This window comes from Pseudophryne corroboree, unplaced genomic scaffold, assembly GCF_028390025.1.
Source record: "Pseudophryne corroboree isolate aPseCor3 unplaced genomic scaffold, aPseCor3.hap2 scaffold_1129, whole genome shotgun sequence".
NCBI lineage: Eukaryota > Metazoa > Chordata > Amphibia > Anura > Myobatrachidae > Pseudophryne > Pseudophryne corroboree.
In genome coordinates, this window is record NW_026967755.1 from 161867 (window position 1) to 186824 (window position 24958).

Consider the following 24958-nt stretch of genomic DNA (forward strand, 5'->3'; position numbering starts at 1 on the left):
GGGTTGCAGAGAAAAAGAAATATGCTGGCAGAAAAATCCAATTGAGTGATTAAACAGCTCTTCATTTTCTGGCTTTATTTTATGCTAACAAATTTGTGCTCTGAAAAGTGTCCACAAAGCCAAGTATCTGATTAACATCTTTGTAGGGATGGTTTTTCACCTATTATTAAATTAAACTTGCTTCATTGGAAAGGCAGCAAGTGATGTCATCCAAGCAGTGGGTCAAAGTTGGCTTCAAACCTCGTCTGCTTATGAAAAGAGAAAAGGGGTATGCAGGGCATGGCGGCCTTTTGCGGTGCTTGGATGACCCCTAGTTCGCATTAAATAATGCAGTCGAGTTTCCCACATTTGGGGAAATCACAGGGGTCAGCATACCCAGAATGCAATGAATGAACCGCTCCCTGGGAGAACAGTCTTCATGACCATGGTATCTCCTATGCAAAATAAGTATGATTTGGGATAGGGCTGGGGAGGGCCGCTGCTCAGGCACATCTCTGTCAAGTAAAGGAGATTCAACTGAGGCAGCACAAGGGAACTCTCATCTGGGGACAACAACTGCAGGGAGAACACATATTTTCAGATGAACATGGGAGGGCAGAAGGCTGCCTAATACTGAAGCACCCCCAAACAACAAACCAAATGCAACAACTAGTGCAAGCATTCCTGGGGGAAGGCCTGCAGCAGATGGATTTGCATATGGCGATGTCATCCAAGCAGTGGGTCAAAGTTGGCTTCAACCCTCGTCTGCATATGAAAAGAGAAAAGGGGCGTGCAGGGCATGGCGGCCTTTTGCGGCACTTGGATGACCCCTAGTTCACATTTCTTGCAGCAGCTGGGCACTGTAACAGCTCCAGAGCTGCTCTGTAAGGCAAGTAAAAGGGTGTGGGCCCTGCAGCACTACCTGTAGTTCGCATTGTGCGAGACCCCTAGTTCGCATTAAACACCCCCACCCTCCTTCGGTGTGGGGCTCATGTTGGCCATGCCCCAGCCCCTGAAGCATTCACGCTGATTTCTTGCAGCAGCTGGGCACTGTAACAGCTCAAGAGCTGCTCTGTAAGGCAAGTAAAAGGGTGTGGGCCCTGCAGCACTACCTGTAGTTTGCATTGTGCTTTGGAAGGCACAAAGTAAGCAGACGGGAAGAGAAGTCAGGATAGTGCACAAGGGTATAGACGGGAGGGGCTCAAGAAAAAAGAAGTGGAAACAGACAGCAAACTAGGCTTCCAATGCACAATGCAAACTACAGGTAGTGCTGCAGGGCCCACACCCTTTTACTTGCCTTACAGAGCAGCTCTGGAGCTGTTTAATCACTCAATTGGATTTTTCTGCCAGCATAATTTTTCTCTTACGTCCTAGAGGATGCTGGGGACTCCGTAAGGACCATGGGGGATAGACGGGCTCCGCAGGAGACATGGGCACTTTAAGAAAGACTTTAGATCTGGGTGTGCACTGGCTCCTCCCTCTATGCCCCTCCTCCAGACCTCAGTTTACTACTGTGCCCAGAGGAGACTTGGTGCTTTTCAGGGAGCTCTCCTGAGTTTCCTGACAGAAAGTATATTTGTTAGATTTTTTTATTTTCAGGGAGCCTGCTGGCAACAGACTCCCTGCATCGAGGGGCGGAGGGGAGAGACGCACACCTACTTCTGTGAGTTGATAGGCTCTGCTTCTTAGGCTACTGTACAGCATTAGCTCCAGAGGTATCGGTACGCAGGTCTCACCCTCGCCGTCCGTCCCAGCGCCGCGCCGCCGTCCCCCTCGCAGAGCCGGAAGATAGAAGCCGGGTGAGTATGAGAAGAAAAGAAGACTTCAGAGGCGGCGGAAGACTTCATGATCTTCACTGAGGTAACGCACAGCAGTAAAGCTGTGCTCCATTGCTCCCATACACCTCTCACACGGCAGTCAGTGTAAGGGTGAAGGGCGCAGGGGGGACGCCCTGGGCAGCAATATAGACCTCTCTTTGGCAAAATAAATATATATGCAGCTAGGCACTGTATATATATATAAGAGCCCCCGCCTTTTTTTTACTATATTTGAGCGGGACAGAAGCCCGTCGCAGAGGGGGTGGGGCTTCTCCCTCAGCACTCACCAGCGCCATTTTCTCCACAGCACCGCTGAGGGGAAGCTCCACGGACTCTCCCCTGCTTATACCACGGTAGAAAGAGGGTCTTAAAGAAGAGGGGGGCACATAATTAGGCGCATATATATATGGAAATACAGCGCTACTGGGTAAACATAAAATTATTGTGTTTTTTTCCTGGGTCATATAGCGCTGGGGTGTGTGCTGGCATACTCTCTCTCTCTGTCTCTCCAAAGGGCCTTGTTGGGGAACTGTCCTCAGATAAGAGGATTCCCTGAGTGTATGGTGTGTCGGTACACGTGTGTCGACATGTCTGAGGTAGAAGGCTCTCCTAGAGAGGAGCAGGAGCAAATTAATGTGGTGTCTCCATCGACAACGCCGACACCTGACTGGATGGATATGTGGAATGTTTTAAGTGCTAATGTAAACTTATTACACAAGAGATTAGACAAAGCTGAAGCTAGGGAACAGTCAGGGAGTCAACCCATGCCTGTCCCTATGTCGCAGGGACCTTCGGGGTCTCAAAAGCGCCCACTATCCCAAATAGTTGACACAGATACCGACACGGATTCTGACTCCAGTGTCGACTACGATGATGCAAAGTTACAGCCAAAATTGGCTAAATGTATTCGATATATGATTATTGCACTAAAAGATGTTTTGCACATCACAGAGTCCCCTGTCCCTGACACGAGGGTACACATGTATAAGGGAAAGAAACCTGAGATAACCTTTCCCCCCTCACATGAGTTGAACGAATTATGTGAAAAAGCTTGGGAATCTCCAGACAAAAAGCTGCAGATTCCCAAAAGGATTCTTATGGCGTATCCTTTCCCGCCAATGGACAGGATACGGTGGGAATCCTCCCCTAGGGTGGATAAAGCATTGACACGCTTATCCAAAAAGGTAGCGCTGCCATCCCAGGATACGGCTACCATCAGGGACCCTGCTGACCGCAAGCAGGAGGTTACCCTAAAGTCCATTTACACACATTCTGGTACCTTACTCAGACCGGCAATTGCGTCGGCCGGGGTTGTAGCGCGGTGGCAGCGGAATTGCAGACCCGTCCTCAATTCCTGCTAAAAGTGGAATCATCCTTTCATATGAACCAACCTATTGTGATGCCTGTGGCTACGCGTGACTTGGAGGATTCCGAGTCCCTTGATGTGGTCAGGGCTTTGAAAATTTACGTGGCCAGAACGGCTAGAGTCAGAAAAACAGAAGCACTGTTTGTCCTGTATGCAGCCAACAAGATTGGCACCCCTGCTTCAAAGCAGACTATTGCTCTCTGGATCTGTAACACGATTCAGCAGGCGCATTCTATGGCGGCAAATCCATCTGCGAACTACAGGTAGTGCTGCAGGGCCCACACCCTTTTACTTGCCTTACAGAGCAGCTCTGGAGCTGTTACAGTGCCCAGCTGCTGCAAGAATTCAGCTTGAATGCTTCAGGGGCTGGGGCATAGCCAACATGAGCCCCACACCAAAGGAGGGTGGAGGTGTTTAATGCAAACTAGGGGTCAGCCAAGCGCCGCAAAAGGCCACCATGCCCTGCACGCCCCTTTTCTCTTTTCATATGCAGACGAGGGTTGAAGCCAACTTTGACCAACTGCTTGGATGACATCACCATATGCAAATCCATCTGCGGCAGGCCTTCCCCCAGGAATGCTTGCACTAGTTGTTGCATTTGGTTTGTTGTTTGGGGGTGCTTCAGTATTAGGCAGCCTTCTGCCCTCCCATGTTCATCTGAAAATATATGTTCTCCCTGCAGTTGTTGTCCCAAGATGAGAGTTCCCTTGTGCTGCCTCAGTTGAATCTCCTTTACTTGACAGAGATGTGCATGAGCAGCGGCCCTCCCCAGCCCTATTCCAAATCATACTTATTTTGCATAGGAGATACCATGGTCATGAAGATTTTTCTCCCAGGGTGAGGTTCATTCATTGCATTTTGGGTATGCTGACCCCTGTGATTTCCCCAAATGTGGGAAACTCGACTGCATTATTTGTGGTAGTGGGAGGCTGTGTTTGTGATTTCTTCTGGTCAGCTCTGGTAAAAGTCAGATTTCTTTGTTTCAGATTTTCCTTTAGCCTTGTTCTTCTTTCGAGAGTTCCCTTGTGCTGCCTCAGTTGGATCTCCTTCACTTAACAGGGGGGTGCCCGAGCAGCGACCCTCCCCAGCTCTAGCCCAACTCCTACTTACCTGCCAGGTGAGATACTATGATCATGAAGGTGCTTCTCCCAGGGCAAGGCTCACCCATTGCACTCTGGGTGTGCTGCCCCTGCGATTTCCCCAAATGTGGGAAACTTGACTGCATAATTTGTGTTTCCCCTGGTCGGCTCTCGTATAATTCAGATCTCTTTGTCTCAGATCTCTCTCCAGCCTAGTTTGCTGTCTGTTTCCACTTCTCTTTTCTTCAGCCGCTCCCTTCTATACCCTTGTGCACTATCCTGACTTCTCCTCCCGTCTGCTTACTTTGTGCCTTCCAATGCACAATGCAAACTACAGGTAGTGCTGCAGGGCCCACACCCTTTTACTTGCCTTACAGAGCGTCTCTGGAGCTGTTACAGTGCCCAGCTGCTGCAAGAAATCTGCTTGAATGCTTCAGGGGATGGGACATGGCCAACATGAGCCCCACACCAAAGGAGGGTGGAGCAGAAGGCTGCCTAATACTGAAGCACCCCCAAACAACAAACCAAATGCAACAACTAGTGCAAGCATTCCTGGGGGAAGGCCTGCCGCAGATGGATTTGTGGTGATGTCATCCAAGCAGTTGGTCAAAGGTGGCTTCAACCCTCGTCTGCATATGAAAACAGAAAAGGGGCGTGCAGGGCATGGTGGCCTTTTGCGGCGCTTGACTGACCCCTAGTTTGCATTAAACACCTCCACCCTCCTTCGGTGTGGGGCTCATGTTGGCTATGCCCCAGCCCCTGAAGCATTCAAGCTGATTTCTTGCAGCAGCTGGCCACTGTAACAGCTCCAGAGCTGCTCTGTAAGGCAAGTAAAAGGGTGTGGGCCCTGCAGCACTACCTGTAGTTTGCATTGTGCATTGGAAGGCACAAAGTAAGCAGACGGGAGGAGAAGTCAGGATAGTGCACAAGGGTATAGAAGGGAGCGGCTGAAGAAAAGAGAAGTGGAAACAGACAGCAAACTAGGCTGGAGAGAGACCTGAGACAAAGAGATCTGAATTATACGAGAGCCGACCAGGGGAAACACAAATTATGCAGTCAAGTTTCCCACATTTGGGGAAATCGCAGGAGCAGCACACCCAGAGTACAATGGGTGAGCCTTGCCCTGGGAGAAGCACCTTCATGATCATAGTATCTCACCTGGCAGGTAAGTAGGAGTTGGGCTAGAGCTGGGGAGGGTCGCTGCTCGGGTACCCCCCTGTAAAGTGAAGGAGATCCAACTGAGGCAGCACAAGGGAACTCTCGAAAGAAGAACAAGGCTAAAGGAAAATCTGAGACAAAGAAATCTGACTTTTACCAGAGCTGACCAGAAGAAATCACAAACACAGCCTCCCACTACCACAAATAATGCAGTCAAGTTTCCCACATTTGGGGAAATCACAGGGGTCAGCATACCCAAAATGCAATGAATAAACCTCACCCTGGGAGAAAAATCTTCATGACCATGGTATCTCCTATGCAAAATAAGTATGATTTGGAATAGGGCTGGGGAGGGCCGCTGCTCATGCACATCTCTGTCAAGTAAAGGAGATTTAACTGAGGCAACACAAGGGAACTCTCATCTGGGGACAACAACTGCAGGGAGAACATATATTTTCAGATGAACATGGGAGGGCAGAAGGCTGCCTAATACTGAAGCACCCCCAAACAACAAACCAAATGCAACAACTAGTGCAAGCATTCCTGGGGGAAGGCCTGCCGCAGATGGATTTGCATATGGTGATGTCATCCAAGCAGTGGGTCAAAGTTGGCTTCAACCCTCGTCTGCATATGAAAAGAGAAAAGGGGCGTGCAGGGCATGGTGGCCTTTTGCGGCGCTTGGCTGACCCCTAGTTTGCATTAAACACCTCCACCCTCCTTTGGTGTGGGGCTCATGTTGGCTATGCCCCAGCCCCTGAAGCATTCAAGCTGATTTCTTGCAGCAGCTGGGCACTGTAACAGCTCCAGAGCTGCTCTGTAAGGCAAGTAAAAGGGTGTGGGCCCTGCAGCACTACCTGTAGTTCGCATTGTGCGTTGGAAGGCACAAAGTAAGCAGACAGGAGGAGAAGTCAGGATAGTGCGCAAGGGCATAGAAGGGAGCGGCTCAAGAAAAGAGAAGTGGAAACAGACAGCAAACTAGGCTGGAGAGAGACCTGAGACAAAGAGATCTGAATTATACGAGAGCCGACCAGGGGAAACACAAATTATGCAGTCAAGTTTCCCACATTTGGGGAAATCGCAGGAGCAGCACACCCAGAGCAATGGGTGAGCCTTGCCCTGGGAGAAGCACCTTCATGATCATAGTATCTCACCTGGCAGGTAAGTAGGAGTTGGGCTAGAGCTGGGGAGGGTCGCTGCTCGGGTACCCCCCTGTAAAGTGAAGGAGATCCAACTGAGGCAGCACAAGGGAACTCTCGAAAGAAGAACAAGGCTAGAGGAAAATCTGAGACAAAGAAATCTGACTTTTACCAGAGCTGACCAGAGGAAAGCACAAACACAGTCCCCCACTACCACAAATAATGCAGTCAAGTTTCCCACATTTGGGGAAATCACAGGGGTCAGCATACCCAAAATGCAATGAATGAACCTCACCCTGGGAGAACAATCTTCATGACCATGGTATCTCCTATGCAAAATAAGTATGATTTGGAATAGGGCTGGGGAGGGCCGCTGCTCATGCACATCTCTGTCAAGTAAAGGAGATTCAACTGAGGCAGCACAAGGGAACTCTCATCTGGGGACAACAACTGCAGGGAGAACACATATTTTCAGATGAACATGGGAGGGCAGAAGGCTGCCTAATACTGAAGCACCCCCAAACAACAAACCAAATGCAACAACTAGTGCAAGCATTCCTGGGGGAAGTTCTGCAGAAGACGGATTTGCATACGGTGATGTCATCCAAGCAGTGGGTCAAAGTTGGCTTCAACCCTCATCTGCATATGAAAAGAGAAAAGGGGCGTGCAGGGCATGGCGGCCTTTTGCGGTGCTTGGATGACCCCTAGTTCGCATTAAACACCTCCACCCTCCTTTGGTGTGGGGCTCATGTTGGCCATGCCCCATCCCCTGAAGCATTCAAGCAGATTTCTTGCAGCAGCTGGGCACTGTAACAGCTCCAGAGCTGCTCTGTAAGGCAAGTAAAAGGGTGTGGGCCCTGCAGCACTACCTGTAGTTTGCATTGTGCATTGGAAGGCACAAAGTAAGCAGACGGGAGGAGAAGTCAGGATAGTGCACAAGGGTATAGAAGGGAGCGGCTGAAGAAAAGAGAAGTGGAAACAGACAGCAAACTAGGCTGGAGAGAGACCTGAGACAAAGAGATCTGAATTATACGAGAGCCGACCAGGGGAAACACAAATTATGCAGTCAAGTTTCCCACATTTGGGGAAATCGCAGGGGCAGCACACCCAGAGTGCAATGGGTGAGCCTTGCCCTGGGAGAAGCACCATCATGATCATAGTATCTCACCTGGCAGGTAAGTAGGAGTTGGGCTAGAGCTGGGGAGGGTCTCTGCTCGGGCACCCCCCTGTCAAGTGAAGGAGATCCAACTGAGGCAGCACAAGGGAACTCTCAAAAGAAGAACAAGGCTAGAGGAAGATCTGAAACAAAGAAATCTGACTTTTACCAGAGCTGACCAGAGGAAAACACAAACACAGTCCCCCACTACCACAAATAAAGCAGTCGAGTTTCCCACATTTGGGGAAATCACAGGGGTCAGCATACCCAGAATGCAATGAATGTACCTCACCCTGGGAGAATAATCTTCATGACCATGGTATCTCCTATGCAAAATAAGTATGATTTGGGATAGAGCTGGGGTGGGCCGCTGCTCAGGCACATCTCTGTCAAGTTAAGGAGATTCAACTGAGGCAGCACAAGGGAACTCTCATCTGGGGACAACAACTGCAGGGAGAACACATATTTTCAGATGAACATGGGAGGGCAGAAGGCTGCCTAATACTGAAGCACCCCCAAACAACAAACCAAATGCAACAACTAGTGCAAGCATTCCTGGGGGAAGGCCTGCCGCAGATGGATTTGCATATGGTGATGTCATCCAAGCAGTGGGTCAAAGTTGGCTTCAACCCTCGTCTGCATATGAAAACAGAAAAGGGGCGTGCAGGGCATGGTGGCCTTTTGCGGCGCTTGTCTGACCCCTAGTTTGCATTAAACACCTCCACCCTCCTTCGGTGTGGGGCTCATGTTGGCTATGCCCCAGCCCCTGAAGCATTCAAGCTGATTTCTTGCAGCAGCTGGGCACTGTAACAGCTCCAGAGCTGCTCTGTAAGGCAAGTAAAAGGGTGTGGGCCCTGCAGCACTACCTGTAGTTTGCATTGTGCATTGGAAGGCACAAAGTAAGCAGACAGGAGGAGAAGTCAGGATAGTGCACAAGGGTATAGAAGGGAGCGGCTGAAGAAAAGAGAAGTGGAAACAGACAGCAAACTAGGCTGGAGAGAGACCTGAGACAGAGAGATCTGAATTATACGAGAGCCGACCAGGGGAAACACAAATTATGCAGTCAAGTTTCCCACATTTGGGGAAATTGCAGGAGCAGCACACCCAGAGTACAATGGGTGAGCCTTGCCCAGGGAGAAGCACCTTCATGATCATAGTATCTCACCTGGCAGGTAAGTAGGAGTTGGGCTAGAGCTGGGGAGGGTCGCTGCTCGGGTACCCCCCTGTAAAGTGAAGGAGATCCAACTGAGGCAGCACAAGGGAACTCTCGAAAGAAGAACAAGGCTAAAGGAAAATGTGAGACAAAGAAATCTGACTTTTACCAGAGCTGACCAGAGGAAAGCACAAACACAGTCTCCCACTACCACAAATAATGCAGTCAAGTTTCCCACATTTGGGGAAATCACAGGGGTCAGCATACCCAAAATGCAATGAATGAACCTCACCCTGGGAGAAAAATCTTCATGACCATGGTATCTCCTATGCAAAATAAGCATGATTTGGAATAGGGCTGGGGAGGGCCGCTGCTCATGCACATCTCTGTCAAGTAAAGGAGATTCAACTGAGGCAGCACAAGGGAACTCTCATCTTGGGTCAACAACTGCAGGGAGAACACATATTTTCAGATGAACATGGGAGGGCAGAAGGCTGCCTAATACTGAAGCACCCCCAAACAACAAACCAAATGCAACAACTAGTGCAAGCATTCCTGGGGGAAGTTCTGCAGAAGACGGATTTGCATACGGTGATGTCATCCGAGCAGTGGGTCAAAGTTGGCTTCAACCCTCATCTGCATATGAAAAGAGAAAAGGGGCGTGCAGGGCATGGCGGCCTTTTGCGGTGCTTGGATGACCCGTAGTTCGCATTAAACACCTCCACCCTCCTTTGGTGTGGGGCTCATGTTGGCCATGCCCCATCCCCTGAAGCATTCAAGCTGATTTCTTGCAGCAGCTGGGCACTGTAACAGCTCCAGAGCTGCTCTGTAAGGCAAGTAAAAGGGTGTGGGCCCTGCAGCACTACCTGTAGTTTGCATTGTGCATTAGAAGGCACAAAGTAAGCAGACGGGAGGAGAAGTCAGGATAGTGCACAAGGGTATAGAAGGGAGCGGCTGAAGAAAAGAGAAGTGGAAACAGACAGCAAACTAGGCTGGAGAGAGACCTGAGACAAAGAGATCTGAATTATACGAGAGCCGACCAGGGGAAACACAAATTATGCAGTCAAGTTTCCCACATTTGGGGAAATCGCAGGAGCAGCACACCCAGAGTACAATGGGTGAGCCTTGCCCTGGGAGAAGCACCTTCATGATCATAGTATCTCACCTGGCTGGTAAGTAGGAGTTGGGCTAGAGCTGGGGAGGGTCGCTGCTCGGGTACCCCCCTGTAAAGTGAAGGAGATCCAACTGAGGCAGCACAAGGGAACTCTCGAAAGAAGAACAAGGCTAAAGGAAAATCTGAGACAAAGAAATCTGACTTTTACCAGAGCTGACCAGAGGAAAGCACAAACACAGTCTCCCACTACCACAAATAATGCAGTCAAGTTTCCCACATTTGGGGAAATCACAGGGGTCAGCATACCCAAAATGCAATGAATGAACCTCACCCTGGGAGAAAAATCTTCATGACCATGGTATCTCCTATGCAAAATAAGTATGATTTGGAATAGGGCTGGGGAGGGCCGCTGCTCATGCACATCTCTGTCAAGTAAAGGAGATTCAACTGAGGCAGCAAAAGGGAACTCTCATCTTGGGACAACAACTGCAGGGAGAACACATATTTTCAGATGAACATGGGAGGGCAGAAGGCTGCCTAATACTGAAGCACCCCCAAACAACAAACCAAATGCAACAACTAGTGCAAGCATTCCTGAGGGAAGGCCTGCCGCAGATGGATTTGCATATGGTGATGTCATCCAAGCAGTGGGTCAAAGTTGGCTTCAACCCTCGTCTGCATATGAAAACAGAAAAGGGGCGTGCAGGGCATGGTGGCCTTTTGCGGCGCTTGTCTGACCCCTAGTTTGCATTAAACACCTCCACCCTCCTTCGGTGTGGGGCTCATGTTGGCTATGCCCCAGCCCCTGAAGCATTCAAGCTGATTTCTTGCAGCAGCTGGGCACTGTAACAGCTCCAGAGCTGCTCTGTAAGGCAAGTAAAAGGGTGTGGGCCCTGCAGCACTACCTGTAGTTTGCATTGTGCATTGGAAGGCACAAAGTAAGCAGACGGGAGGAGAAGTCAGGATAGTGCACAAGGGTATAGAAGGGAGCGGCTGAAGAAAAGAGAAGTGGAAACAGACAGCAAACTAGGCTGGAGAGAGACCTGAGACAAAGAGATCTGAATTATACGAGAGCCGACCAGGGGAAACACAAATTATGCAGTCAAGTTTCCCACATTTGGGGAAATTGCAGGAGCAGCACACCCAGAGTACAATGGGTGAGCCTTGCCCTGGGAGAAGCACCTTCATGATCATAGTATCTCACCTGGCAGGTAAGTAGGAGTTGGGCTAGAGCTGGGGAGGGTCGCTGCTCGGGTACCCCCCTGTAAAGTGAAGGAGATCCAACTGAGGCAGCACAAGGGAACTCTCGAAAGAAGAACAAGGCTAAAGGAAAATCTGAGACAAAGAAATCTGACTTTTACCAGAGCTGACCAGAGGAAAGCACAAACACAGTCTCCCACTACCACAAATAATGCAGTCAAGTTTCCCACATTTGGGGAAATCACAGGGGTCAGCATACCCAAAATGCAATGAATGAACCTCACCCTGGGAGAAAAATCTTCATGACCATGGTATCTCCTATGCAAAATAAGTATGATTTGGAATAGGGCTGGGGAGGGCCGCTGCTCATGCACATCTCTGTCAAGTAAAGGAGATTCAACTGAGGCAGCACAAGGGAACTCTCATCTTGGGACAACAACTGCAGGGAGAACACATATTTTCAGATGAACATGGGAGGGCAGAAGGCTGCCTAATACTGAAGCACCCCCAAACAACAAACCAAATGCAACAACTAGTGCAAGCATTCCTGGGGGAAGTTCTGCAGAAGACGGATTTGCATACGGTGATGTCATCCAAGCAGTGGGTCAAAGTTGGCTTCAACCCTCATCTGCATATGAAAAGAGAAAAGGGGCGTGCAGGGCATGGCGGCCTTTTGCGGTGCTTGGATGACCCCTAGTTCGCATTAAACACCTCCACCCTCCTTTGGTGTGGGGCTCATGTTGGCCATGCCCCATCCCCTGAAGCATTCAAGCTGATTTCTTGCAGCAGCTGGGCACTGTAACAGCTCCAGAGCTGCTCTGTAAGGCAAGTAAAAGGGTGTGGGCCCTGCAGCACTACCTGTAGTTTGCATTGTGCATTGGAAGGCACAAAGTAAGCAGATGGGAGGAGAAGTCAGGATAGTGCACAAGGGTATAGAAGGGAGCGGCTGAAGAAAAGAGAAGTGGAAACAGACAGCAAACTAGGCTGGAGAGAGACCTGAGACAAAGAGATCTGAATTATACGAGAGCCGACCAGGGGAAACACAAATTATGCAGTCAAGTTTCCCACATTTGGGGAAATCGCAGGGGCAGCACACCCAGAGTGCAATGGGTGAGCCTTGCCCTGGGAGAAGCACCTTCATGATCATAGTATCTCACCTGGCAGGTAAGTAGGAGTTGGGCTAGAGCTGGGGAAAGTCGCTGTTCGGGCACCCCCCTGTCAAGTGAAAGAGATCCAACTGAGGCAGCACAAGGGAACTCTCGAAAGAAGAACAAGGCTAGAGGAAGATCTGAGACAAAGAAATCTGACTTTTTCCAGAGCTGACCAGAGGAAAGCACAAACACAGTCCCCCACTACCACAAATAATGCAGTCGAGTTTCCCACATTTGGGGAAATCACAGGGGTCAGCATACCCAAAATGCAATGAATGAACCTCACCCTGGGAGAACAATCTTCATGACCATGGTATCTCCTATGCAAAATAAGTATGATTTGGGATAGGGCTGGGGAGGGCCGCTGCTCATGCACATCTCTGTCAAGTAAAGGAGATTCAACTGAGGCAGCACAAGGAAACTCTCATCTGGGGACAACAACTGCAGGGAGAACACATATTTTCAGATGAACATGGGAGGGCAGAAGGCTGCCTAATACTGAAGCACCCCCAAACAACAAACCAAATGCAACAACTAGTACAAGCATTCCTGGGGGAAGTTCTGCAGAAGACGGAATTGCATACGGTGATGTCATCCAAGCAGTGGGCCAAAGTTGGCTGGAACCCTCATCTGCATATGAAAAGAGAAAAGGGGTATGCAGGGCATGGCGGCCTTTTGCGGCGCTTGGATGACCCTTAGTTCGCATTAAACACCCCCACCCTCCTTCGGTGTGGGGCTCATGTTGGCCATGCCCCATCCCCTGAAGCATTCAAGCTGATTTCTTGCAGCAGCTTGGCACTGTAACAGCTCCAGAGCTGTTCTGTTAGGCAAGTAAAAGGGTGTGGGCCCTGCAGCACTACCTGTAGTTTGCATTGCGCATTGGAAGGCACAAAGTAAGCAGACAGGAGGAGAAGTCAGGATAGTGCACAAGGGTATAAAAGGGAGCGGCTCAAGAAAAGAGAAGTTGAAACAGACAGCAAACTAGGCTGGAGAGAGACCTGAGACAAAGAGATCTGAATTATACGAGACCTGACCAGGGGAAACACAAATTATGCAGTCAAGTTTCCCACATTTGGGGAAATCGCAGGGGCAGCACACCCAGAGTGCAATGGGTGAGCCTTGCCCTGGGAGAAGCACCTTCATGATCATAGTATCTCACCTGGCAGGTAAGTAGGAGTTGGGCTAGAGCTGGGGAGGGTCGCTGCTCGGGCACCCCCCTGTCAAGTGAAGGAGATCCAACTGAGGCAGCACAAGGAAACTCTCGAAAGAAGAACAAGGCTAGAGGAAGATCTGAGACAAAGAAATTTGACTTTTACCAGAGCTGACCAGAGGAAAACACAAACACAGTCCCCCACTACCAACAAATAAAGCAGTCGCGTTTCCCACATTTGGGGAAATCACAGGGGTCAGCATACCCAGAATGCAATGAATGAACCTCACCCTGGGAGAGTAATCTTCATGACCATGGTATCTCCTATGCAAAATAAGTATGATTTGGGATAGGGCTGGGGAGGGCCGCTGCTCATGCACATCTCTGTCAAATAAAGGAGATTCAACTGAGGCAGCACAAGGGAACTCTCATCTGGGGACAACAACTGCAGGGAGAACACATATTTTCAGATGAACATGGGAGGGCAGAAGGCTGCCTAATACTGAAGCACCCCCAAACAACAAACCAAATGCAACAACTAGTGCAAGCATTCCTGGGGTAAGTTCTGCAGAAGACGGATTTGCATACGGTGATGTCATCCAAGCAGTGGGTCAAAGTTGGCTTCAACCCTCATCTGCATATGAAAAGAGAAAAGGGGCGTGCAGGGCATGGCGGCCTTTTGCGGTGCTTGGATGACCCCTAGTTCGCATTAAACACCCCCACCCTCCTTTGGTGTGGGGCTCATGTTGGCCATGCCCCATCCCCTGAAGCATTCAAGCTGATTTATTGCAGCAGCTGGGCACTGTAACAGCTCCAGAGCTGCTCTGAACGGCAAGTAAAAGGGTGTGGGCCCTGCAGCACTACCTGTAGTTTGCATTGTGCATTGGAAGGCACAAAGTAAGCAGACGGGAGAAGTCAGGATAGTGCGCAAGGGCATAGAAGGGAGCGGCTCAAGAAAAGAGAAGTTGAAACAGACAGCAAACTAGGCTGGAGAGAGACCTGAGACAAAGAGATCTGAATTATACGAGAGCCGACCAGGGGAAACACAAATTATGCAGTCAAGTTTCCCACATTTGGGGAAATCGCAGGAGCAGCACACCCAGAGTGCAATGGGTGAGCCTTGCCCTGGGAGAAGCACCTTCCTGATTATAGTATCTCACCTGGCAGGTAAGTAGGAGTTGGGCTAGAGCTTGGGAGGGTCGCTGCTCGGGCACCCCCCTGTCAAGTGAAGGAGATCCAACTGAGGCAGCACAAGGAAACTCTCGAAAGAAGAACAAGGCTAGAGGAAGATCTGAGACAAAGAAATCTGACTTTTACCAGAGCTGACCAGAGGAAAGCACAAACACAGTCCCCCACTACCACAAATAATGCAGTCGAGTTTCCCAAATTTGGGGAAATCACAGGGGTCAGCATACCCAGAATGCAATGAATGAACCTCACCCTGGGAGAACAATCTTCATGACCATGGTATCTCCTATGCAAAATAAGTATGATTTGGGATAGGGCTGGGGAGGGCCGCTGCTCAGGCACATCTCTGTCAAGTAAAGGAGATTCAACTGAGGCAGCACAAGGGAACTCTCATCTGGGGACAACAACTGTAGGGAGAACACATATTTTCAGATGAACATGGGAGGACAGAAGGCTGCCTTATACTGAAGCACCCCCAAACAACAAACCAAATGCAACAACTAGTAAAAGCATTCCTGGGTGAAGGTCTGCAGAAGACGGATTTGCATACGGTGATGTCATCCAAGCAGTGGGCCAAAGTTGGCTGGAACCCTCATCTGCATATGAAAAGAGAAAAGGGTTATGCAGGGCATGGCGGCCTTTTGCGGCGCTTGGATGACCCCTAGTTCGCATTAAACACCTCCACCCTCCTTCGGTGTGGGGCTCATGTTGGCTATGCCCCAGCCCCTGAAGCATTCAAGCTGATTTCTTGCAGCAGCTGGGCACTGTAACAGCTCCAGAGCTGCTCTGTAAGGCAACTAAAAGGGTGTGGGCCCTGCAGCACTACCTGTAGTTCGCATTGTGCGTAGGAAGGCACAAAGTAAGCAGACGGGAGAAGTCAGGATAGTGCGCAAGGGCATAGAAGGGAGCGGCTCAAGAAAAGAGAAGTGGAAACAGACAGCAAACTAGGCTGGAGAGAGACCTGAGACAAAGAGATCTGAATTATACGAGAGCCGACCAGGGGAAACACAAATTATGCAGTCAAGTTTCCCACATTTGGGGAAATCGCAGGGGCAGCACACCCAGAGTGCAATGGGTGAGCCTTGCCCTGGGAGAAGCACCTTCATGATCATAGTATCTCACCTGGCAGGTAAGTAGGAGTTGGGCAAGAGCTGGGGAGGGTCGCTGCTCGGGCACTCCCCTGTCAAGTGAAGGAGATCCAACTGAGGCAGCACAAAGGAACTCTCGAAAGAAGAACAAGGCTAGAGGAAGATCTGAGACAAAGAAATCTGACTTTTACCAGAGCTGACCAGAAGAAAGCACAAACACAGTCCCCCCACTACCAACAAATAAAGCAGTCGCGTTTCCCACATTTGGGGAAATCACAGGGGTCAGCATACCCAGAATGCAATGAATGAACCTCACCCTGGGAGAGTAATCTTCATGACCATGGTATCTCCTATGCAAAATAAGTATGATTTGGGATAGGGCTGGGGAGGGCCGCTGCTCATGCACATCTCTGTCAAGTAAAGGAGATTCAACTGAGGCAGCACAAGGGAACTCTCATCTGGGGACAACAACTGCAGGGAGAACACATATTTTCAGATGAACATGGGAGGGCAGAAGGCTGCCTAATACTGAAGCACCCCCAAACAACAAACCAAATGCAACAACTAGTGCAAGCATTCCTGGGGGAAGGCCTGCAGCAGATGGATTTGCATACGGTGATGTCATCCAAGCAGTGGGTCAAAGTTGGCTTCAACCCTCGTCTGCATATGAAAAGAGAAAAGGGGCGTGCAGGGCATGGCGGCCTTTTGCGACGCTTGGATGACCCCTAGTTCGCATTAAACACCTCCACCCTCCTTCGGTGTGGGGCTCATGTTGGCTATGCCCCAGCCCCTGAAGCATTCAAGCTGATTTCTTGCAGCAGCTGGGCACTGTAACAGCTCCAGAGCTGCTCTGTACGGCAAGTAAAAGGGTGTGGGCCCTGCAGCACTACCTGTAGTTTGCATTGTGCATTGGAAGGCACAAAGAAAGCAGACAGGAGGAGAAGTCAGGATAGTGCACAAGGGTATAAAAGGGAGGGGCTCATGAAAAAAGAAGTGGAAACAGACAGCAAATTAGGCTGGAGAGAGACCTGAGACAAAGAGATCTGAATTATACGAGAGCCGACCAGGGGAAACACAAATTATGCAGTCAAGCTTCCCACATTTGGGGAAATCAGAGTGCAATGGGTGAGCCTTGCCCTGGGAGAAGCACCTTCATGATCATAGTATCTCACCTGGCAGGTAAGTAGGAGTTGGGCTAGAGCTGGGGAGGGTCGCTGCTCGGGCACCCCCCTGTCAAGTGAAAGAGATCCAACTGAGGCAGCACAAGGGAACTCTCGAAAGAAGAACAAGGCTAGAGGAAGATCTGAGACAAATAAATCTGACTTTTACCAGAGCTGACCAGAGGAAAGCACAAACACAGTCCCCCACTACCACAAATAATGCAGTCGAGTTTCCCACATTTGGGGAAATCACAGGGGTCAGCATACCCAGAATACAATGAATGAACCTCACCCTGGGAGAACAATCTTCATGACCATGGTATCTCCTATGCAAAATAAGTATGATTTGGGATAGGGCTGGGGAGGGCCGCTGCTCAGGCACATCTCTGTCAAGTAAAGGAGATTCAACTGAGGCAGCACAAGGGAACTCTCATCTGGGGACAACAACTGCAGGGAGAACACATATTTTCAGATGAACATGGGAGGGCAGAAGGCTGCTTAATACTGAAGCACCCCCAAACAACAAACCAAATGCAACAACTAGTGCAAGCATTCCTGGGGGAAGGCCTGCAGCAGATGGATTTGCATACGGTGATGTCATCCAAGCAGTGGGTCAAAGTTGGCTTCAACCCTCGTCTGCATATGAAAAGAGAAAAGGGGCGTGCAGGGCATGGCGGCCTTTTGCGGCGCTTGGATGACCCCTAGTTCACATTAAACACCTCCACCCTCCTTCGGTGTGGGGCTCATGTTGGCTATGCCCCAGCCCCTGAAGCATTCAAGCTGATTTCTTGCAGCAGCTGGGCACTGTAACAGCTCCAGAGCTGCTCTGTACGGCAAGTAAAAGGGTGTGGGCCCTGCAGCACTACCTGTAGTTTGCATTGTGCATTGGAAGGCACAAAGTAAGCAGACAGGAGGAGAAGTCAGGATAGTGCACAAGGGTATAAAAGGGAGGGGCTCATGAAAAAAGAAGTGGAAACAGACAGCAAACTAGGCTGGAGAGAGACCTGAGACAAAGAGATCTGAATTATACGAGAGCTGACCAGGGGAAACACAAATTATGCAGTCAAGCTTCCCACATTTGGGGAAATCGCAGGGGCACCACACCCAGAGTGCAATGGGTGAGCCTTGCCCTGGGAGAAGCACCTTCATGATCAAAGTATCTCACCTGGCAGGTAAGTAGGAGTTGGGCTAGAGCTGAGGAGGGTCGCTGCTCTGGCACCCCCCTGTCAAGTGAAAGAGATCCAACTGAGGCAGCACAAGGGAACTCTCGAAAGAAGAACAAGGCTAGAGGAAGATCTGAGACAAATAAATCTGACTTTTACCAGAGCTGTCCAGAGGAAAGCACAAACACAGTCCCCCACTACCACAAATAATGCAGTCGAGTTTCCCACATTTGGGGAAATCACAGGGGTCAGCATACCCAGAATGCAATGAATGAACCTCACCCTGGGAGAACAATCTTCATGACCATGGTATCGCCTATGCAAAATAAGTATGATTTTGGATAGGGCTGGGGAGGGCCGCTGCTCAGGCACATCTCTGTCAAGTAAAGGAGATTCAACTGAGGCAGCACAAGGGAACTCTCATCTGGGGACAACAACTGCAGGGAGAACACATATTTTCAGATGAACATGGGAGGGCAGAAGGCTGCCTAATACTGAAGCACCCCCAAACAACAAACCAAATGCAACAACTAGTGCAAGCATTCCTGGGGGAAGTTCTGCAGAAGACGGATTTGCATACGGTGATGTCATCCAAGCAGTGGGTCAAAGTTGGCTTCAACCCTCATCTGCATATGAAAAGAGAAAAGGGGCGTGCAGGGCATGGCGGCCTTTTGCGGCGCTTGGATGACCCCTAGTTCGCATTAAACACCTCCACCCTCCTTCGGTGTGGGGCTCATGTTGGCTATGCCCCAGCCCCTGAAGCATTCAAGCTGATTTCTTGCAGCAGCTGGGCACTGTAACAGCTCCAGAGCTGCTCTGAACGGCAAGTAAAAGGGTGTGGGCCCTGCAGCACTACCTGTTGTTTGCATTGTGCATTGGAAGGCACAAAGTAAGCAGACGGGAGAAGTCAGGATAGTGCGCAAGGGCATAGAAGGGAGCGGCTCAAGAAAAGAGAAGTTGAAACAGACAGCAAACTAGGCTGGAGAGAGACCTGAGACAAAGAGATCTGAATTATATGAGAGCCGACCAGGGGAAACACAAATTATGCAGTCAAGTTTCCCACATTTGGGGAAATCGCAGGAGCAGCACACCCAGAGTGCAATGGGTGAGCCTTGCCCTGGGAGAAGCACCTACATGATCATAGTATCTCACCTGCCAGGTAAGTAGAAGTTGGGCTAGAGCTGGGGAGGGTCGCTGCTCGGGTACCCCCCTGTCAAGTGAAGGAGATCCAACTGAGGCAGCACAAGGGAACTCTCGAAAGAAGAACAAGGCTAGAGGAAGATCTGAGACAAATAAATCTGACTTTTACCAGAGCTGACCAGAGGAAAGCACAAACACAGTCCCCCACTACCACAAATAATGCAGTCGAGTTTCCCACATTTGGGGAAATCACAGGGGTCAGCATACCCAGAATGCAATGAATGAACCTCACCCTGGGAGAACAATCTTCATGACCATGGTATCTCCTATGCAAAATAAGTATGATTTGGGATAGGGCTGGGGAGGGCCGCTGCTCAGGCACATCTCTGTCAAGTAAAGGAGATTCAACTGAGGCAGCACAAGGGAACTCTCATCTGGGGACAACAACTGCAGGGAGAACACAAATTTTCAGATGAACATGGGAGGGCAGAAGGCTGCCTAATAATGAAGCACCCCCAAACAACAAACCAAATGCAACAACTAGTGCAAGCATTCCTGGGGGAAGGCCTGCAGCAGATGGATTTGCATACGGTGATGTCATCCAAGCAGTGGGTCAAACAACAAACCAAATGCAACAACTAGTGCAAGCATTCCTGGGGGAAGGCCTGCAGCAGATGGATTTGCATACGGTGATGTCATCCAAGCAGTGGGTCAAAGTTGGCTTCAACCCTCGTCTGCATATGAAAAGAGAAAAGGGGCGTGCAGGGCATGGCGGCCTTTTGCGGCGCTTGGATGACCCCTAGTTCGCATTAAACACCTCCACCCTCCTTCGGTGTGGGGCTCATGTTGGCTATGCCCCAGCCCCTGAAGCATTCAAGCTGATTTCTTGCAGCAGCTGGGCACTGTAACAGCTCCAGAGCTACTCTGTACGGCAAGTAAAAGGGTGTGGGCCCTGCAGCACTACCTGTAGTTTGCATTGTGCATTGGAAGGCACAAAGAAAGCAGGCAAGGTCCAGAGAACAGTTAGAGGTCGGAGTAGCACTATCTCAAGTAGTACTACGACAGCACGGATGGATTCTAAATATTCCAAAATCGCAGCTGATTCCGACGACACGTCTGCTGTTCCTAGGGATGATTCTGGACACAGTACAGAAAAAGGTGTTTCTCCCGGAGGAGAAAGCCAAGGAGTTATCCGACATAGTCAGGAACCTCCTAAGACCAGGCCAAGTGTCAGTACAATGCACAATGGTCCTGGGAAAGATGGTGGCTTCTTACGAAGCGATTCCATTCGGCAGATTCCATGCAAGAACTTTTCAGTGGGATCTGCTGGACAAATGGTCCGGATCGCATCTTCAAATGCATCAGCGGATAACCCTGTCTCCAAGGACAAGGATGTCTCTCCTGTGGTGGTTACAGAGTGCTCATCTCCTAGAGGGCCGCAGATTCGGCATTCAGGATTGGGTCCTGGTGACCACGGATGCCAGCCTGAGAGGCTGGGGAGCAGTCACACAGGGAAGAAATTTCCTGGGCTTGTGGTCAAGCATGGAAACGTCACTTCACATAAATATCCTGGAACTAAGGGCCATTTACAATGCCCTAAGTCAGGCAAGACCTCTGCTTCAGGGTCAGCCGGTGTTGATCCAGTCGGACAACATCACGGCAGTCGCCCACGTAAACAGACAGGGCGGCACAAGAAGCAGGAGGGCAATGATGGAAGTGGCAAGGATTCTTCGCTGGGCGGAGAATCATGTGATAGCACTGTCAGCAGTGTTCATTCCGGGAGTGGACAACTGGGAAGCAGACTTCCTCAGCAGACACGATCTTCACCCGGGGGAGTGGGGACTTCACCCAGAAGTCTTCCACATGATTGTGAACCGTTGGGAAAAACCAAAGGGTGGACATGATGGCGTCCCGCCTCAACAAAAAGCTGGACAGATATTGCGCCAGGTCAAGGGACCCTCAGGCAATAGCTGTGGACTCTCTGGTAACACCGTGGGTGTACCAGTCAGTGTATGTGTTCCCTCCTCTTCCTCTCATACCAAAAGTACTGAGAATCATAAGAAGGAGAGGAGTAAAGACTATACTCGTGGCTCCGGATTGGCCAAGAAGGACTTGGTACCCGGAAATTCAAGAGATGCTCACGGAAGACCCGTGGCCTCTACCTCTAAGAAAGGACCTGCTCCAGCAGGGACCATGTCTGTTCCAAGACTTACCGCGGCTGCGTTTGACGGCATGGCGGTTGAACGCCGGATCCTGAAGGAAAAAGGCATTCCGGATGAAGTCATCCCTACCCTGATCAAAGCCAGGAAGGATGTAACCATACAACATTATCACCGTATTTGGCGTAAATATGTTGCGTGGTGCGAGGCCAGGAAGGCCCCTACAGAGGAATTTCAACTGGGTCGTTTCCTGCATTTCCTGCAAACAGGACTGTCTATGGGCCTCAAATTAGGGTCCATTAAGGTTCAAATTTCGGCCCTGTCAATATTCTTCCAAAAAGAACTGGCTTCTGTTCCTGAAGTTCAGACGTTTGTCAAGGGAGTACTGCATATACAGCCTCCTTTTGTGCCTCCAGTGGCACCTTGGGATCTCAATGTAGTTTTGGGATTCCTAAAATCACATTGGTTTGAACCACTCACCACTGTGGACTTAAAATATCTCACATGGAAAGTGGTAATGCTGTTAGCCCTGGCTTCAGCCAGGCGTGTCTCAGAATTGACCAAAACAAAAAACTGCAACAAACGAGCGCCTAATCATCAAAATAAAAAGTGAAAACCAATACGTGTTTCATAGAATTAAATAATCACAATTTTATGTTCCTGATAGTCTGCGCTTGCCGGAATACTATGTGTAGTATTGTGGTGATAGCATAGAAAAAGAACAAACGGCTGCGCTGAATATCAGGAACGAAACATGATGTACAGAGAGCCAACGTAAAAAATAACAATGTTTATTAATAAAACATATAAAAAGATTAATTGTCAAATAACCGGTGAAAAATATATACAAATATATATAAGAACAGTCACTAGACGTGAACTAGTGGTATATTGTAATGACTCAGCTTATTGGGGTGAAAAGTTCAGTGATTCACTTGTTAGATAGTTGATAAATACCAGGTGTGTTGGTAGGATCCTAATGAATAAAAAAGTCCCTCAGTTGAAATTGATATTCAATACCTTTCCAAAATGGGCTGGTAAGAGCCGAGCGTCCTCGGCTTCAATGTCCTGCAATGCCCATATACGCTGTGCAGCGGAAAGGAATGGACCGTCTCTCTCACAACCCGGTCGTGGCGGCGTGTGCGCTGAAGCCGCTGATGTCGGATGCTGTAGAAGGAGGGTGCAGCGGGGACCAAGGAACACCTGGAAGATTTCACCTGAGCTGAGTGTGGATAGGGGCGGGTCCTGACGCGTTTCGTCACGTTCACGTGACTTTCTCAAAGGTAGAATGTTCTTATATATATTTATATATATTTTTCACCGGTTATTTGACAATTAATCTTTTTATATGTTTTATTAATAAACATTGTTATTTTTTACGTTGGCTCTCTGTACATCGTGTCTCAGAATTGGCGGCTTTATCCTATAAAAGCCCTTACCTAATTTTTCATATGTGGTGCCTGCGGCTACTAGGGACTTGGAGGATTCCAAGTTGCTGGACGTAGTCAGGGCCCTGAAAATATATGTTTCCAGGACGGCTGGAGTCAGAAAATCTGATTCGCTGTTTATCCTGTATGCACCCAGCAAGCTGGGTGCTCCTGCTTCTAAGCAGACGATTGCTCGTTGGATTTGTAGTACAATTCAGCTTGCACATTCTGTGGCAGGCCTGCCACAGCCAAAATCTGTAAAAGCCCATTCCACACGGAAAGTGGGCTCATCTTGGGCGGCTGCCCGAGGGGTCTCGGCTTTACAACTTTGCCGAGCAGCTACTTGGTCAGGGGAAAACATGTTTGCTAAATTCTACAAATTTGATACCCTGGCTGAGGAGGACCTGGAGTTCTCTCATTCGGTGCTGCAGAGTCATCCGCACTCTCCCACCCGGTTGGGAGCTTTGGTATAATCCCCATGGTCCTTTCGGAGTCCCCAGCATCCACTAGGACGTTAGAGAAAATAAGAATTTACTTACCGATAATTCTATTTCTCATAGTCCATAGTGGATGCTGGGCGCCCATCCCAAGTGCGGATTGTCTGCATTACTTGTACATAGTTATTGTTACAAAAATCGGGTTATTGTTGTTGTGAGCCATCTTTTCAGAGGCTCCTTCTGTTATCATGCTGTTAACTGGGTTCAGATCACAAGTTGTACGGTGTGATTGGTGTGGCTGGTATGAGTCTTACCCGGGATTCAAAATCCTTCCTTATTGTGTACGCTCGTCCGGGCACAGTATCCTAACTGAGGCTTGGAGGAGGGTCATAGGGGGAGGAGCCAGTGCACACCAGCTAGTCCTAAAGCTTTTACTTTGTGCCCAGTCTCCTGCGGAGCCGCTATTCCCCATGGTCCTTTCGGAGTCCCCAGCATCCACTACGGACTATGAGAAATAGAATTATCGGTAAGTAAATTCTTATTTTCTGGACTGTGTCCAGGATCATCCTTAGGAATAGAAGACGTGTCGTCGGAATCAGCTGCGATTTTGGAATATTAAGAATCCAACCGTGCTGCCGCAACACTACTTGAGATAGTGCTACCCCGACTACCAACTGTTCCCTGGATCTTGCCCTTATCCGGAGATCGTCCAAGTAAGGGATAATTAAAACTCCCTTCCTTCGAAGGAGTATCATCATTTCGGCCATTACTTTGGTAAAGACCCGGGGTGCCGTGGACAAACCAAACGGCAGCGTCTGAAACTGATAGTGACAGTTCTGTACCACAAACCTGAGGTACCCTTGGTGAGAAGGGTAATTTGGGACATGGAGATAAGCATCCTTGATGTCCAGAGACACCATATAATCCCCTTCTTCCCGGTTTGCCATCACCGCTCTGAGTGACTCCATCTTGAATTTGAACCTTTGTATGTAAGTGTTCAAGGATTTCAGATTTAAATTAGGTCTCACCGAGCCGTCCGGCTTCGGTACCACAAACAGCGTGGAATAATACCCCTTTCCCTGTTGTAGGAGGGGTACCTTGATTATCACCTGCTGGGAATACAGCTTGTGAATGGCTTCCCATACCGCCTCCCTGTCGGAGGGAGACGTCGGTAAAGCAGACTTTAGGAAAACGGCGAAGGGGAGACGTCTCGAATTCCAATTTGTACCCCTGAGATACCACCTGAAGGATCCAGGGGTCCACCTGTGAGTGAGCCCACTGCACGCTGAAATTTATGAGACGGGCCCCCACCGTTTCTGTTCCTGGGAACTGGCTGTTTGCTGCAGCCTTTTTCCTCTCCCTCTGCCACGGGGCAGAAATGAGGAGCCTTTTGCCCGCTTGCCCTTATGGGGCCCAAAGGACTGCGCCTGATAATACGGCGTCTTCTTATGTTGAGAGGCTACCTGGGGTAAAAATGTGGATTTCCCAGCCGTTGCCGTGGCCACCAGGTCTGTTAGACCTACCCCAAATAACTCCTCCCTTTTATAAGGCGATACTTCCATATGCCTTTTGGAATCAGCATCACCTGACCACTGTCTTGTCCATAACCCTCTTCTGGCAGAAATGGACAGCGCACTTACTCTTGATGCCAGTCGGCAAATATCCCTCTGTGCATCACGCATATATAGAAAGCATCTTTTAAATGCTCTATAGTCAGTAATATACTGTCCCTATCTA

The 24958-nt window shown here is 49.6% G+C and overlaps 26 non-coding genes and 2 pseudogenes across 26 annotated transcripts; 2 read left to right on the forward strand and 26 right to left on the reverse strand.

The window, feature by feature from the left end:
* Nucleotides 1–272: 272 nt before the first annotated feature.
* Nucleotides 273–451, reverse strand: LOC134989928 (U1 spliceosomal RNA; annotated as a pseudogene).
* A 3497-nt stretch (nt 452–3948) lies between these two features.
* LOC134989907 (U1 spliceosomal RNA) lies at nt 3949–4112 on the forward strand. Its single transcript, XR_010194876.1, has one exon. It is a non-coding gene; the product is annotated as a U1 spliceosomal RNA (small nuclear RNA).
* Nucleotides 4113–4264: 152 nt separating this feature from the next.
* On the forward strand, nt 4265–4427 carry LOC134989912 (U1 spliceosomal RNA). The gene has a single exon (XR_010194879.1). It is a non-coding gene; the product is annotated as a U1 spliceosomal RNA (small nuclear RNA).
* Nucleotides 4428–5251: 824 nt separating this feature from the next.
* On the reverse strand, nt 5252–5414 carry LOC134989922 (U1 spliceosomal RNA). The gene has a single exon (XR_010194888.1). It is a non-coding gene; the product is annotated as a U1 spliceosomal RNA (small nuclear RNA).
* A 152-nt stretch (nt 5415–5566) lies between these two features.
* Nucleotides 5567–5730, reverse strand: LOC134989906 (U1 spliceosomal RNA). The gene has a single exon (XR_010194875.1). It is a non-coding gene; the product is annotated as a U1 spliceosomal RNA (small nuclear RNA).
* A 674-nt stretch (nt 5731–6404) lies between these two features.
* On the reverse strand, nt 6405–6565 carry LOC134989926 (U1 spliceosomal RNA). Its single transcript, XR_010194892.1, has one exon. It is a non-coding gene; the product is annotated as a U1 spliceosomal RNA (small nuclear RNA).
* Nucleotides 6566–6717: 152 nt separating this feature from the next.
* On the reverse strand, nt 6718–6881 carry LOC134989930 (U1 spliceosomal RNA). The gene has a single exon (XR_010194895.1). It is a non-coding gene; the product is annotated as a U1 spliceosomal RNA (small nuclear RNA).
* A 674-nt stretch (nt 6882–7555) lies between these two features.
* Nucleotides 7556–7718, reverse strand: LOC134989921 (U1 spliceosomal RNA). The gene has a single exon (XR_010194887.1). It is a non-coding gene; the product is annotated as a U1 spliceosomal RNA (small nuclear RNA).
* Nucleotides 7719–7870: 152 nt separating this feature from the next.
* LOC134989903 (U1 spliceosomal RNA) lies at nt 7871–8034 on the reverse strand. The gene has a single exon (XR_010194872.1). It is a non-coding gene; the product is annotated as a U1 spliceosomal RNA (small nuclear RNA).
* Nucleotides 8035–8708: 674 nt separating this feature from the next.
* Nucleotides 8709–8871, reverse strand: LOC134989918 (U1 spliceosomal RNA). Its single transcript, XR_010194884.1, has one exon. It is a non-coding gene; the product is annotated as a U1 spliceosomal RNA (small nuclear RNA).
* Nucleotides 8872–9023: 152 nt separating this feature from the next.
* LOC134989908 (U1 spliceosomal RNA) lies at nt 9024–9187 on the reverse strand. The gene has a single exon (XR_010194877.1). It is a non-coding gene; the product is annotated as a U1 spliceosomal RNA (small nuclear RNA).
* A 674-nt stretch (nt 9188–9861) lies between these two features.
* On the reverse strand, nt 9862–10024 carry LOC134989924 (U1 spliceosomal RNA). Its single transcript, XR_010194890.1, has one exon. It is a non-coding gene; the product is annotated as a U1 spliceosomal RNA (small nuclear RNA).
* Nucleotides 10025–10176: 152 nt separating this feature from the next.
* Nucleotides 10177–10340, reverse strand: LOC134989904 (U1 spliceosomal RNA). The gene has a single exon (XR_010194873.1). It is a non-coding gene; the product is annotated as a U1 spliceosomal RNA (small nuclear RNA).
* A 674-nt stretch (nt 10341–11014) lies between these two features.
* LOC134989920 (U1 spliceosomal RNA) lies at nt 11015–11177 on the reverse strand. Its single transcript, XR_010194886.1, has one exon. It is a non-coding gene; the product is annotated as a U1 spliceosomal RNA (small nuclear RNA).
* A 152-nt stretch (nt 11178–11329) lies between these two features.
* Nucleotides 11330–11493, reverse strand: LOC134989905 (U1 spliceosomal RNA). The gene has a single exon (XR_010194874.1). It is a non-coding gene; the product is annotated as a U1 spliceosomal RNA (small nuclear RNA).
* Nucleotides 11494–12167: 674 nt separating this feature from the next.
* Nucleotides 12168–12330, reverse strand: LOC134989914 (U1 spliceosomal RNA). The gene has a single exon (XR_010194881.1). It is a non-coding gene; the product is annotated as a U1 spliceosomal RNA (small nuclear RNA).
* Nucleotides 12331–12482: 152 nt separating this feature from the next.
* On the reverse strand, nt 12483–12646 carry LOC134989901 (U1 spliceosomal RNA). The gene has a single exon (XR_010194870.1). It is a non-coding gene; the product is annotated as a U1 spliceosomal RNA (small nuclear RNA).
* A 674-nt stretch (nt 12647–13320) lies between these two features.
* On the reverse strand, nt 13321–13483 carry LOC134989916 (U1 spliceosomal RNA). The gene has a single exon (XR_010194883.1). It is a non-coding gene; the product is annotated as a U1 spliceosomal RNA (small nuclear RNA).
* Nucleotides 13484–13635: 152 nt separating this feature from the next.
* LOC134989919 (U1 spliceosomal RNA) lies at nt 13636–13800 on the reverse strand. Its single transcript, XR_010194885.1, has one exon. It is a non-coding gene; the product is annotated as a U1 spliceosomal RNA (small nuclear RNA).
* Nucleotides 13801–14471: 671 nt separating this feature from the next.
* LOC134989923 (U1 spliceosomal RNA) lies at nt 14472–14634 on the reverse strand. Its single transcript, XR_010194889.1, has one exon. It is a non-coding gene; the product is annotated as a U1 spliceosomal RNA (small nuclear RNA).
* A 152-nt stretch (nt 14635–14786) lies between these two features.
* Nucleotides 14787–14950, reverse strand: LOC134989925 (U1 spliceosomal RNA). Its single transcript, XR_010194891.1, has one exon. It is a non-coding gene; the product is annotated as a U1 spliceosomal RNA (small nuclear RNA).
* Nucleotides 14951–15621: 671 nt separating this feature from the next.
* On the reverse strand, nt 15622–15784 carry LOC134989915 (U1 spliceosomal RNA). The gene has a single exon (XR_010194882.1). It is a non-coding gene; the product is annotated as a U1 spliceosomal RNA (small nuclear RNA).
* A 152-nt stretch (nt 15785–15936) lies between these two features.
* Nucleotides 15937–16102, reverse strand: LOC134989910 (U1 spliceosomal RNA). The gene has a single exon (XR_010194878.1). It is a non-coding gene; the product is annotated as a U1 spliceosomal RNA (small nuclear RNA).
* Nucleotides 16103–17074: 972 nt separating this feature from the next.
* On the reverse strand, nt 17075–17238 carry LOC134989929 (U1 spliceosomal RNA). Its single transcript, XR_010194894.1, has one exon. It is a non-coding gene; the product is annotated as a U1 spliceosomal RNA (small nuclear RNA).
* Nucleotides 17239–17912: 674 nt separating this feature from the next.
* Nucleotides 17913–18075, reverse strand: LOC134989927 (U1 spliceosomal RNA). Its single transcript, XR_010194893.1, has one exon. It is a non-coding gene; the product is annotated as a U1 spliceosomal RNA (small nuclear RNA).
* A 152-nt stretch (nt 18076–18227) lies between these two features.
* On the reverse strand, nt 18228–18391 carry LOC134989902 (U1 spliceosomal RNA). The gene has a single exon (XR_010194871.1). It is a non-coding gene; the product is annotated as a U1 spliceosomal RNA (small nuclear RNA).
* Nucleotides 18392–19083: 692 nt separating this feature from the next.
* Nucleotides 19084–19225, reverse strand: LOC134989909 (U1 spliceosomal RNA; annotated as a pseudogene).
* Nucleotides 19226–19377: 152 nt separating this feature from the next.
* Nucleotides 19378–19541, reverse strand: LOC134989913 (U1 spliceosomal RNA). Its single transcript, XR_010194880.1, has one exon. It is a non-coding gene; the product is annotated as a U1 spliceosomal RNA (small nuclear RNA).
* Between the last annotated feature and the right edge of the window lie 5417 nt (nt 19542–24958).